Source organism: Trichechus manatus, unplaced genomic scaffold (assembly GCF_000243295.1).
Source record: "Trichechus manatus latirostris isolate Lorelei unplaced genomic scaffold, TriManLat1.0 scaffold00201, whole genome shotgun sequence".
In the NCBI taxonomy this organism is placed as follows: Eukaryota; Metazoa; Chordata; class Mammalia; order Sirenia; family Trichechidae; genus Trichechus; species Trichechus manatus.
The window spans coordinates 597550-607171 of NW_004444137.1; the positions used below are offsets into that span (position 1 = coordinate 597550).

The 9622-nt window shown below is 39.0% G+C and overlaps 1 pseudogene; it reads left to right on the top strand.

The window, feature by feature from the left end:
- Positions 1-9115: 9115 nt before the first annotated feature.
- LOC105756868 (60S ribosomal protein L39 pseudogene) lies at positions 9116-9271 on the top strand (annotated as a pseudogene).
- Positions 9272-9622: the final 351 nt, after the last annotated feature.

Sequence of the window (9622 nt, forward strand, 5' to 3'; positions counted from 1 at the left end):
GGCGAGGTCCACGTGTATAGTCTCCATTTATGTTGCTGAAAAAGGGTATTTGCAATGAAGAAATTGCAAATTTATTGCAAAATTCTTGCAAAATTCTCTCAAGTGATCTCCAGCATCATTTCTACTACCAAGGCCATATTTCCAACTACCAATCCTTCTTTGTTTCCAACTTTTGCATTTCAATCGCCAGTAATTATCAATGCATCTTGATTACATATTTGATCAATTTCAGACTGCAGATATACAGGGTATATCTTGAAATGTTCTTTTTGACAATGAATTCATCATCAGTCCTCTTTAAATTGTCATTCTCAGCATCATAGGCCATATGATTATCTGCTTCAAAATGGCTTATACCAGTCCATTTCAGCTCATTAATGCCTAAAATACTGCTGTTTATGCATTGCATTTCATTTTTGACGATTTCTAACTTTCCTAGATTCATACTTCATACATTCAACCTTCTGATTATTAATGGATGTTTGCAGCTGTTTATTCTCATTTTGAGTTGTGCCACATCAGTAAATGAAGGTCCCAAAAGGTCAACTCCATTCCCATCATTAAGGTTGACTCTGCTTTGAGGAGGCAGCTCTTTCTCAGTCGTATTTTGAGTGACTTCCAACCTGAGAGGCTCATCTTCCAGCACTGTATCAGACAATGTTCCACTCCTATTCATAAGTTTTTCACAAGCTAATTTTTTTAAGAAGTAGACTGACAGGTCCTTCTTCCTCATCTGTCTTAGTCTGGAAGCTCCACTGAAACCAGTCCACCATGGGTGGCCTTGCTGGTATTTGAATACTGGTGACATAGGGTCCATCATCACAGCAACATGCAAGCCCTACAGTAGGATATTTATTATTGATAAATGATTAAATGTCCTTGTTTACCTTGTGTGTGTGTATATATATATACCAAAACCCATTGCCATCTAGTCAATTCCAACTCACAGGGACTCTGTAGGACAGAGTACAACTGCCTCATAATGTTTCCAAAGCTGTTAACTTCTTTTTATTGTGCTTTAGATAAAGATTTACAGAGCAAGTTAGTTTCTTATTAAATAAGTAATACCTGTATTGTTTTGTGACATTGGTTGCCAACCCCTTGGTTGTGTCAACACTTGCCTTTCTTGACTTTGGGTTCCCCACTTCCATTCGTCCAACTTTCCTGTCCCCTCCTGCTTTCTCATCATTGTCCCTGGGCTGTTGTGCCCATTTAATCTCGTATACATGGTTGAGCTATGTGTATTGTTTGTTTTATGGGCCTATCTAATCTTTGGCTGAAGGGTGAACTTCAGGAGTGACTGCAGTACTTAGTTAAAAAGGTGGCTAGGGCCACACTCTTGGGGTTTCTCCAGTCTCCATCAGACCAGTAAGTCTGGTCTTTTTTTGTAAGTTTGAATTTTGTTCTGCATTTTTCTCCAGCTCTGTCTGGGACTCTCTATTGTGACCCCTCTCAGAGCAGTCGGTGGTGGCAGCCGGACACCATCTAGTTGTACTGGACTCAGTCTGGTGGAGGCCACGGTAGTTGTGGTCCATTAGTCCTTCGAATTAATCTTTCCCTTGTGTCTTTAGTTTTCTTCATTCTCCCTTGCTCCCAAAGGGGTGAGACCAGTGGAGTATCTTAGATGGCCACTCACAGTCTGTTAAGACCCCAGACGTTACTCACCAAAGTAGAATGCAAAACAGTTTGTTTATAAACTATGTTATGCCAATTGAGCTAGATGTTCCCCAAGACTATGGTCCTCATAACCCTCAGCCCAGTATTTCGGCTCCTCAGGGTGTTTGTCTATTTCTAGCTTTTTAAAGGAAGTGTCATATCATTTTCCAAAATGGTCATACCATTCTGCATTCCAACCAGCAGTGCATAAGAGTTCCAAACTCCCTACAACAACTTCTCCAATATTTGTTTTTTTTTTTTTGAGTCTTACCGGTAATGTCGGGGTGAGATAGTATGTCATTGTTGTTTTGATTTACTTTTCTCTAATGGCTAGTGATCTCGAGCATTTCATCATGTATCTGTTAGCTACCTGAATGTCTTCTTTAGTGATAAGTCTGTTCATATCCTTTGCCCATTTGTTAATTGGATTGTTTATCTTTTGTTGTAGAGGTGTTAGATTTTCCTATAGATTTTAGAGATTAGATCTTTGTCAGATATGCCATAGCCAATTTTTTTCCCCAGTCTGTAGGTTCTCTTTTTACTCTTTTTATGAAGTCTTTTGATGAGACAAGTGTTTAAGTTTTAGAAGATCCCAGTTATCCAGTTTGTCTTTTGGTGTTTGTGTATTGTTAGTTATGGTTTTCATCCTATTTATGCTGTGCATTGACCCTATTTTTTCTTCTATGGTCTTCATAGTTTGGGGTTTTACATTTAGGTCTTTGATCCATTTTGAATTAGTTTTTGTGTATGGTGTGAGGTATGAGCCTTGTTTCATTTTTTTACAAATGGACATCAAGCTTTACCAGCACTATTTGTTAAAAAAAGACAGTCTTTTCCCCCATTTAATAGACTTTGGGCCTTGTCAAAGATCAGGTGACCGTAGGTGGATTTACATCTGGGTTCTCAATTCTACTCCATTGGTCTGTGTGTCTGTTGTTGTACCAGTACCAGGCTCTTTCGACTCCTGTAGCTGTATAGTAGGTTCTGAGGTCAGGTAGTGCGACGCCTCTTATTTTATTCTTCTTCAATAGTGCTTTACTTATCCGGGTCGTCTTTCCTTTCTATATAAAATTAATGATTAGTTTTTCCATCTCCTTTAAGAATGCTGTTGGTATTTGGATTGGGATTGCATTGTACTTGTAGATTGCTCTGGGTAGAATTGACATTTTCATAATGTTGAGTCTACCTATCCATAAGCATGTATGTTTTTCTATTTATGTAAGTCTCTTGCAATAGTACTTTGTAGTTTTCTATGTAGAGGTCTTTTACATCCCTGGTTAAATTTATTCCAAAGTATTTTACCTTGAGGGAGGCTATTATAAATAGTATTACTTTCCTGATCTACTTTTCAAAGTTCTTTTTATTGGTGTATAAGAATCCAACTGATTTTTGTATGTTTATCTTGTATCCTGTTACTCTGCTGAATCTTTCTGTTTCAGTAGTTTTCTCACGGAGTCTTTTGGTTCTCCATATATAGTATCATATCATCCTCTAATAGGGATAGCTTTACTTTTTCCTTACCAGTTTGGATGTCCTTTATTTCTTTATCTTGCCTTATTTCTCTAGCGAGGCTTTCCAGCACAATGTTAAAAAAGAGTGGTGATAAACGGCATCCTTGGCTTGTTCTTGTTCTCAGGGAGGAATGTTTTCACTCTCTCTCTCTTGAGAATAGTGTTGGCTGTTGGTTTTGTATAGATGCCCTTTATTATGTTGAAGAATTTTTTTTTATTCCATCTTTGATTTCTTCTATTACCCAGTGGTTTTTAAGCAAGATGTTATTCAGTTTCCATGTATTTGACTTTTTTTCCTTTCTCTTCCTAATTTCTACTTTTATGGTGTTGTGATCAGAGAAGATGCTTTGTATTATCTCATTGTTTTGGATATTGTTGAGGGTTGCTTTGTGGCCTAAGATGTCCTCTATTCTGGAGAACATTCCATGTGCATTGGAAAATACTGTATGCTTTGCTGTTGTTGGGTGGAGTGGTTTCTATATGTCTGTGAGGTCAAGTTGGTTGATTGTGGCCTTTAGATCTTCCGTGTCTTTGTTGAGTTTCTTTCTAGATGTTATGTCCTTTACTGAGGGTGGTTTGTTGAAGTCTCCTACTGTTATTGTGGAACTGTCAATTTCTCTTTTCAGTGCTGTTGGAGTTTGTTTTACGTATTTTGGAACCCTGTCATTGAGTGTGTAGATATTTATTATGGCTATGTCCTTATGGTGGATTTTCCCTTTAATCATTATATAATGTCCTTCCTTGCCTTTTATGGTGGATTTGGTTTTAAAGCCTATTTTATCCGAGATTAGGATTGACACTCCTGCTCTTTTTTGGTAGCTGTTTGCTTGATATATATTTTTTCCATCTTCTTTGTTTCTAAGGTGTGTTTCTTGTAGACAGCATATTGATGTCTCCTTTTTTTTTAAATCTCTTCTGTCACTCTCTGTCTCTTTATGGATGAAAATGCTAATATTTTTGAATGGCCATGATTTAGTGTAAAAAAATGTAAAAAAGAAATTTGTAAGATGTTTTTATTTGAATTAACAAAGCTTTTTTTTAATTAGAGAAAATAGCTTAATTCTGAAACTTCCATTTTAAAGCTTTAAAGCATTTTAAGCTTTTAAAAATATTAGAGGCTCTAATGTTCAAATTGTCTAGAATCTTTCTTAAATTTAAGAACTATAGATAATTACTCATGTGGTAAATAAAAGTGTTAGTATTTGTGTTTTTTTGTTTGTTTGTTTGTTTTCTAATCACCTCAGCAAAAAGGAAATTGCTTCTATACCTGCTTTTCTACTCTCCCCACTCCACCCCCTTGCCTCCATTTCTTCTTTTGGTAATTCTAACATTTTAAGGTTGAGACCTGAGATGACTTGTGACAGCGTTTTCAGCTCTTATTTCTACTCTGGATTGAGAAACAAAAGACAGATACAAACGTGAGCTGAGTCAATTCCAAGGCTGTGGATTTTCAAGTGAACATTTTATAGGTCACTCATCTATCACATATTCAGGAAATATCAATTCATTGAGTGTCTCTTATACTCTAGGAACAGTTATAGGTGCAACATCAGATCCACATGTGTTATTATCCATGCACTTAGTGTGTATTTAGTCTAGAGTTGGATGTAGAAGTTTAGTACATGATTTTTGAATAATCAAAGATGATAAATATGGCAACACCTAGAGGTATAAAGTACTCTGAAAACAAAGCAATATTCCAGAATAACAAGGAAGAATTGAGTTGAGGGTGGAAGGGAGGCTATGAATTTAGAATTGCTGATTGCGCTTTCAAAAAGCTTGAAATTTTACAGATAAAAATTCTAATGACTGTTTATTGAATGCCAATTCTGTGCCAGAAATTGAGCTAAGCACATTATGTTCATTGTCTCATTTCCTCCTCAAATATCTTGGAAGATTTTTATGATGGTCTCCACTTTATTGGTGAGGAAACTGAGACTCAGAGAGGCTAATAATGAGTGTAAGAGATGACTCTGAAAACCAGTACCTCATAGAGGCTATGTTTGTAGGAAGAGAAAAGAAGGAGATGGAATTAGAATTTGAGGAGTTGATAGTAATGGAACTTTGAAACTGAAAGTTTGCTCGTCTATTTGTTTGATTGAAGAGACTTATGCATGTTTATAAGGTTTCAGGGAAGAATCCGTTGTAAAACACAAGATTAAAGTTGCTATTTAGAAGAAAATAACTAACAGGGTGAGGTCTTAGAGCAGGTGAAAGACTATGGACTCAAGAATGTAGGTTAGAAGAGCCACTTTTGGAATGAGGAAGGCACTTCATCATCTGAGACAAGAGGGTAAGACACAAAGACAAACTTTCCAGATGTTCAAATACTGTGTTTGATGAAAGAGAAGTTGTGAGGACTGGCTTCTATTTTCTTTCTATTAGCGTGGCTATGCTTGTTCAGGTCCTCTGAGATGAAGACACCAATACAGGATTAGACACATTAGAGATGTATTAGGAAGTGCTTGTAAAGCATAAAGGTGAGGAAACCAGAGGAAGCAGAATGAGCCATCAAACCACGACGCAAGTCTAACCCTTGTGCTGGAGAGGAAAAATAAAGGATTGAATAGTAAGAAAGCCAGGCTCCAGCCTAGGTCTGTGAAAGCTTTATAGATAGGGAAACCTTAAGCCAGAGTTGCCCATTAAAAGGTCCTGTGTCTCATAGGATGGGCCTGCATCAGTAGCTCTGCTGTGCCCAGTCAATGTCTAGAACTAGTCTGCAAAAACAGTATTGTATCCTGAGGGGCCATAGCTGGGGTCATCAGTCAGTTTTACTTTCTATAACCAGAGATGTGAGTCGTGCATTTCCATGGCTGTCAAACAGACCAAGTTAATGGATTTTACTGAGGATGAGGGAATGTGATGGGAGGAAGGGGTGTGGAAGTAGGTCATAAATATTGGGATCTCTTATACTGAATGAGAAAAGAATTTGACAAGTTAAAAGAGTGAGAAGTAGTGTTGAAAACCCAATTGACATGGGAATGTATGAAATAATAGTGGTCTGATTGCTATGGTTAAGGGACATTTTTCTTGCAAGACTGGAGTAAGAAGAGGGGAAGATGGAAATTATACATTGAAAGAACAGATCTTGACAGGGTCCAGAAAAATGAACATTTTTTGTACCTTTTCACTGCTATTCAAAACTTATTTTGTGCTTAATTCCTTTTCTACCTTTGAATGAAAGTTTGCACAAGTTGCAAACATTTTTAGAATGTTAGAGCCCTGGTGGTGCAGTGGTTAAGTGCTCAGCTGCTAACCAAAAGACTGGCAGTTAGAATCTATCAGCTGCTCCTTGGAAACCCTATGAGGCAGTTCTACTCTCCTATAGGGTCCCTATGAGTTGGAATTGATTCGACACTGTGGGTTTTGTGTTTATTAAATCATAGGTGTCCCTGGATGGTGCAAAGGGTTAATGTGCTCAGCTGCTAACTGAAAGTTTGGAGGTTCAAGTCAACTCAGAGATGCCTGGGAAGAAAGATCTGGTGATCTACTTCTGAAAAGTCAGCCATTGAAAACCCTATTGAGCACTCTGACATACATGGGGTCCCTGTGAGTTGGAATTGACTAAATTTAATGGCACATTGTTTTTGCTTTTTATTGAATCATAAAAAAGTTATCTGGTCACGTTCTCTGGTTAAGTAATTAAAGCATCCAGGTGGCTTAACAGTCACTGAAATCAAAGCCTCTCCCCTCACCAGCTCAGACCTCTGTTGCACGCTTCCATTCTCTGCCTTCTTTTCATCTCTTCCCCCTCACCCCTCACTGGGTTGTCCATTGATCTCCCATGGCATGAGTGAGGAAGAAAGGAGAAAAGATTTCAAGGTCAAGAAAGTTGTCAGGTGAGATGTGCTATGTGGAATCGGCCAGGCTCTGTGGGCTTTAAGATTGTTTAGAGCTGACGGTCTCTCTACTAGAGAAGCAGGGTGGGTCTTTTGAGCTTTTACCCACTGGAAGCCTTCAGCTATGGTTTTTATAATGGAGCATAGCCATTTGGCTACTTGAGGACTGACTTTATCTCCACCACAGCTTCTGCATCCAGAAATACCTCCAATGTCTTTCTGTGGAGGTTGCCTTGCCCTGGAAGGATTTTTTGTGTGTGTGTAATGTACCTTATCAAAAGCTAACTCCTTAAAAAAAAAAGCTAACTCCTTCCATAGTCCACAAGGCCCTGGAGCGTCATTAAGTCCACCATGCACTAAAGTACACCCATATCCATTGCAGCCTCTTCATTCTGCCAACCCAGGGCAGCCAAGTGTCCACACACACTCCCCTCCCACCTTTAGATTTCTCCAGGCATGGGGACAGCTCTGGTCTCATGCATCTCGAAAATTCCAGCAGATCTATATCGAGCTATCCACGTGGTCTTCTTGCCCACCTCTCAAACATCCCTCTCTCATCCCTCGTGGGGTGAAGAAATGGCACAGAACTCTAGCTACGTTCTCCTAAATTCTCTCTGTCTCTCTCTTTAATTAAAACACTTTTAAGTCCTTGAGGTAATGGGGTAAAACTGAACTGACCAAATGTATCAGTTAGAGTCTTGGAATGAAAGAGATAGCACATTCAAGTGTTGATTGAAGAGAATTTAAGGAAGGGCTTAATTGAAGAGAGTTTAATGAAGGATTATTCACAGGTGTTTAGAGAGGGTTAACGGTGTCAGTAGCCCCAGACACCCAGGAAGTAGCAATAGGGGAAGTCATTACTAGCCCTAGACTTAAAGGGGCAGATGGTGGGGAGGAAGAATATTACAGTGAAACCTGTGAGAGACGGAACTCAATGGCACTGCCTTGTTTTTCTGGGTCTCGTAAGTTTTCCACCTTTGACAGAGTGCAGTCTCACTACTTTTCTATCACTCGTTTTAGTGGAAAATATTTGAGTTTTCTTTCTTTGGCAGGTTTCCACCTCACACAGGTTCCGGCTTTCACAGAGGTTACTGCATTAGAACCTGGCAAGAGCTGTGACTATGGGCCCCTTGACTGGATGTGTAGTCTCTGTGAAAGCAGATCGCCATATCTTTCTCCCACGGAGAAAAACACAGCCACTACCAAAACCTTGAACTAGGAAGGAAAGTGTCAAGAAGACATAAGTGCTTGGAGCTCTTTTCTGTACCTGCCAATCTCCTGCTGATACCTCCAATTGGCTGGCCCTAACTGGAAGTCAAAGGGTAAGAGAGTTAAATCAAGATAACCCAGTGTGGCTTATATCCATAGAGTCTGGCCCAGGAAAACCTATCCATCTTTTCAGCCAGCAAACTCAGGGGTGCAGACTACTTCCAACGTATTCTGCTCTGTACACTACTCCACCCTCAAAGCAGCCAGCCAGAGCCTCTTGCCTTTATGTTTTTCCAGCAGTGGTTCCAACACTGGTCTCTGTGCCTCGCAAACCCCAGGAGAAACTGGTCATCTGCTCGCAGGGTTCCCTTGAAGCACCTCTCACCTTTAGATGAGAGAAGCACTACATTCTGTAGCAAGGTGTGTGGGAGGGATAAGTCTTACAGCATTATGATTCTCACCCAAAGATCTCTCATCCCTTTTAGCTTCTCCAAACTCAACCCCAACCCAATATAATCATGCTAAAAGCATCTTATATTGATCTGCCGGGAGGCCCAGGTTGTGCAGCACAAGATGTGTAGCCACGGGGACTGAGAGACCAGGAGTACAGGGACATAAAAAGTAAATTTAATATGTGATTGAATAGAAGATGTTGTGAGAAAGAGTGAGAGACCCAACGAGGAGATATCATCAGAGCACAGGAGTTCTGGGGTTCTGTAAAATGTAAAATAGACAAAAATCTCAGTCATAGGAACCCCTGTAGACTAAAAGAATGAAAAAAGAAGTCATTTTAGAGAATTTGATTTTATGACTATAATTATTTCATTTTAGAAAGATTGTTTTAGCTATTTCTCCCTTTCTCTGCCATCGTGGTGGGTGCTGCTGCTGGCCATCCTCACCATGTCTTCTCATAAGATTTTCAGGATCAAGAGATTCCTGACCAGGAAACAAAAGCAGAATCACCCCATTCCCCAATGGATTTGAATGAAAACTGCTAATAAAATCAAGTATAACTCCAAGAGGAGACATTGGAAAAGAACCAAGCTGTGTCTATAAGGAATTACACATGTGACAGAACACGGATTTACCCCTCTTTCAGGATCCACTAGCATTTTACCATATCAAGTTGAAAATTTCACCATGATCTGTACAATTGAACATGTATTGGGAAAATTCTGGTTTCTGCGTTTGTTTTATGCTTCTGCATTAAGAGATTGATTCCACTAATACATATGTGAGATCTTTGCTTTAAAAAAAAAAAAAGAAAGAAAGATTATTTTATATGTATATTTCCATTCTTCACAAATAGTTCACTTACAAACATAGGATTCTTCTTTGTGGTACAATCAATAGAATGTGTTTCATCTGCTATACCCACATGGTGTCTCTTCTGGCATTGCTCATATA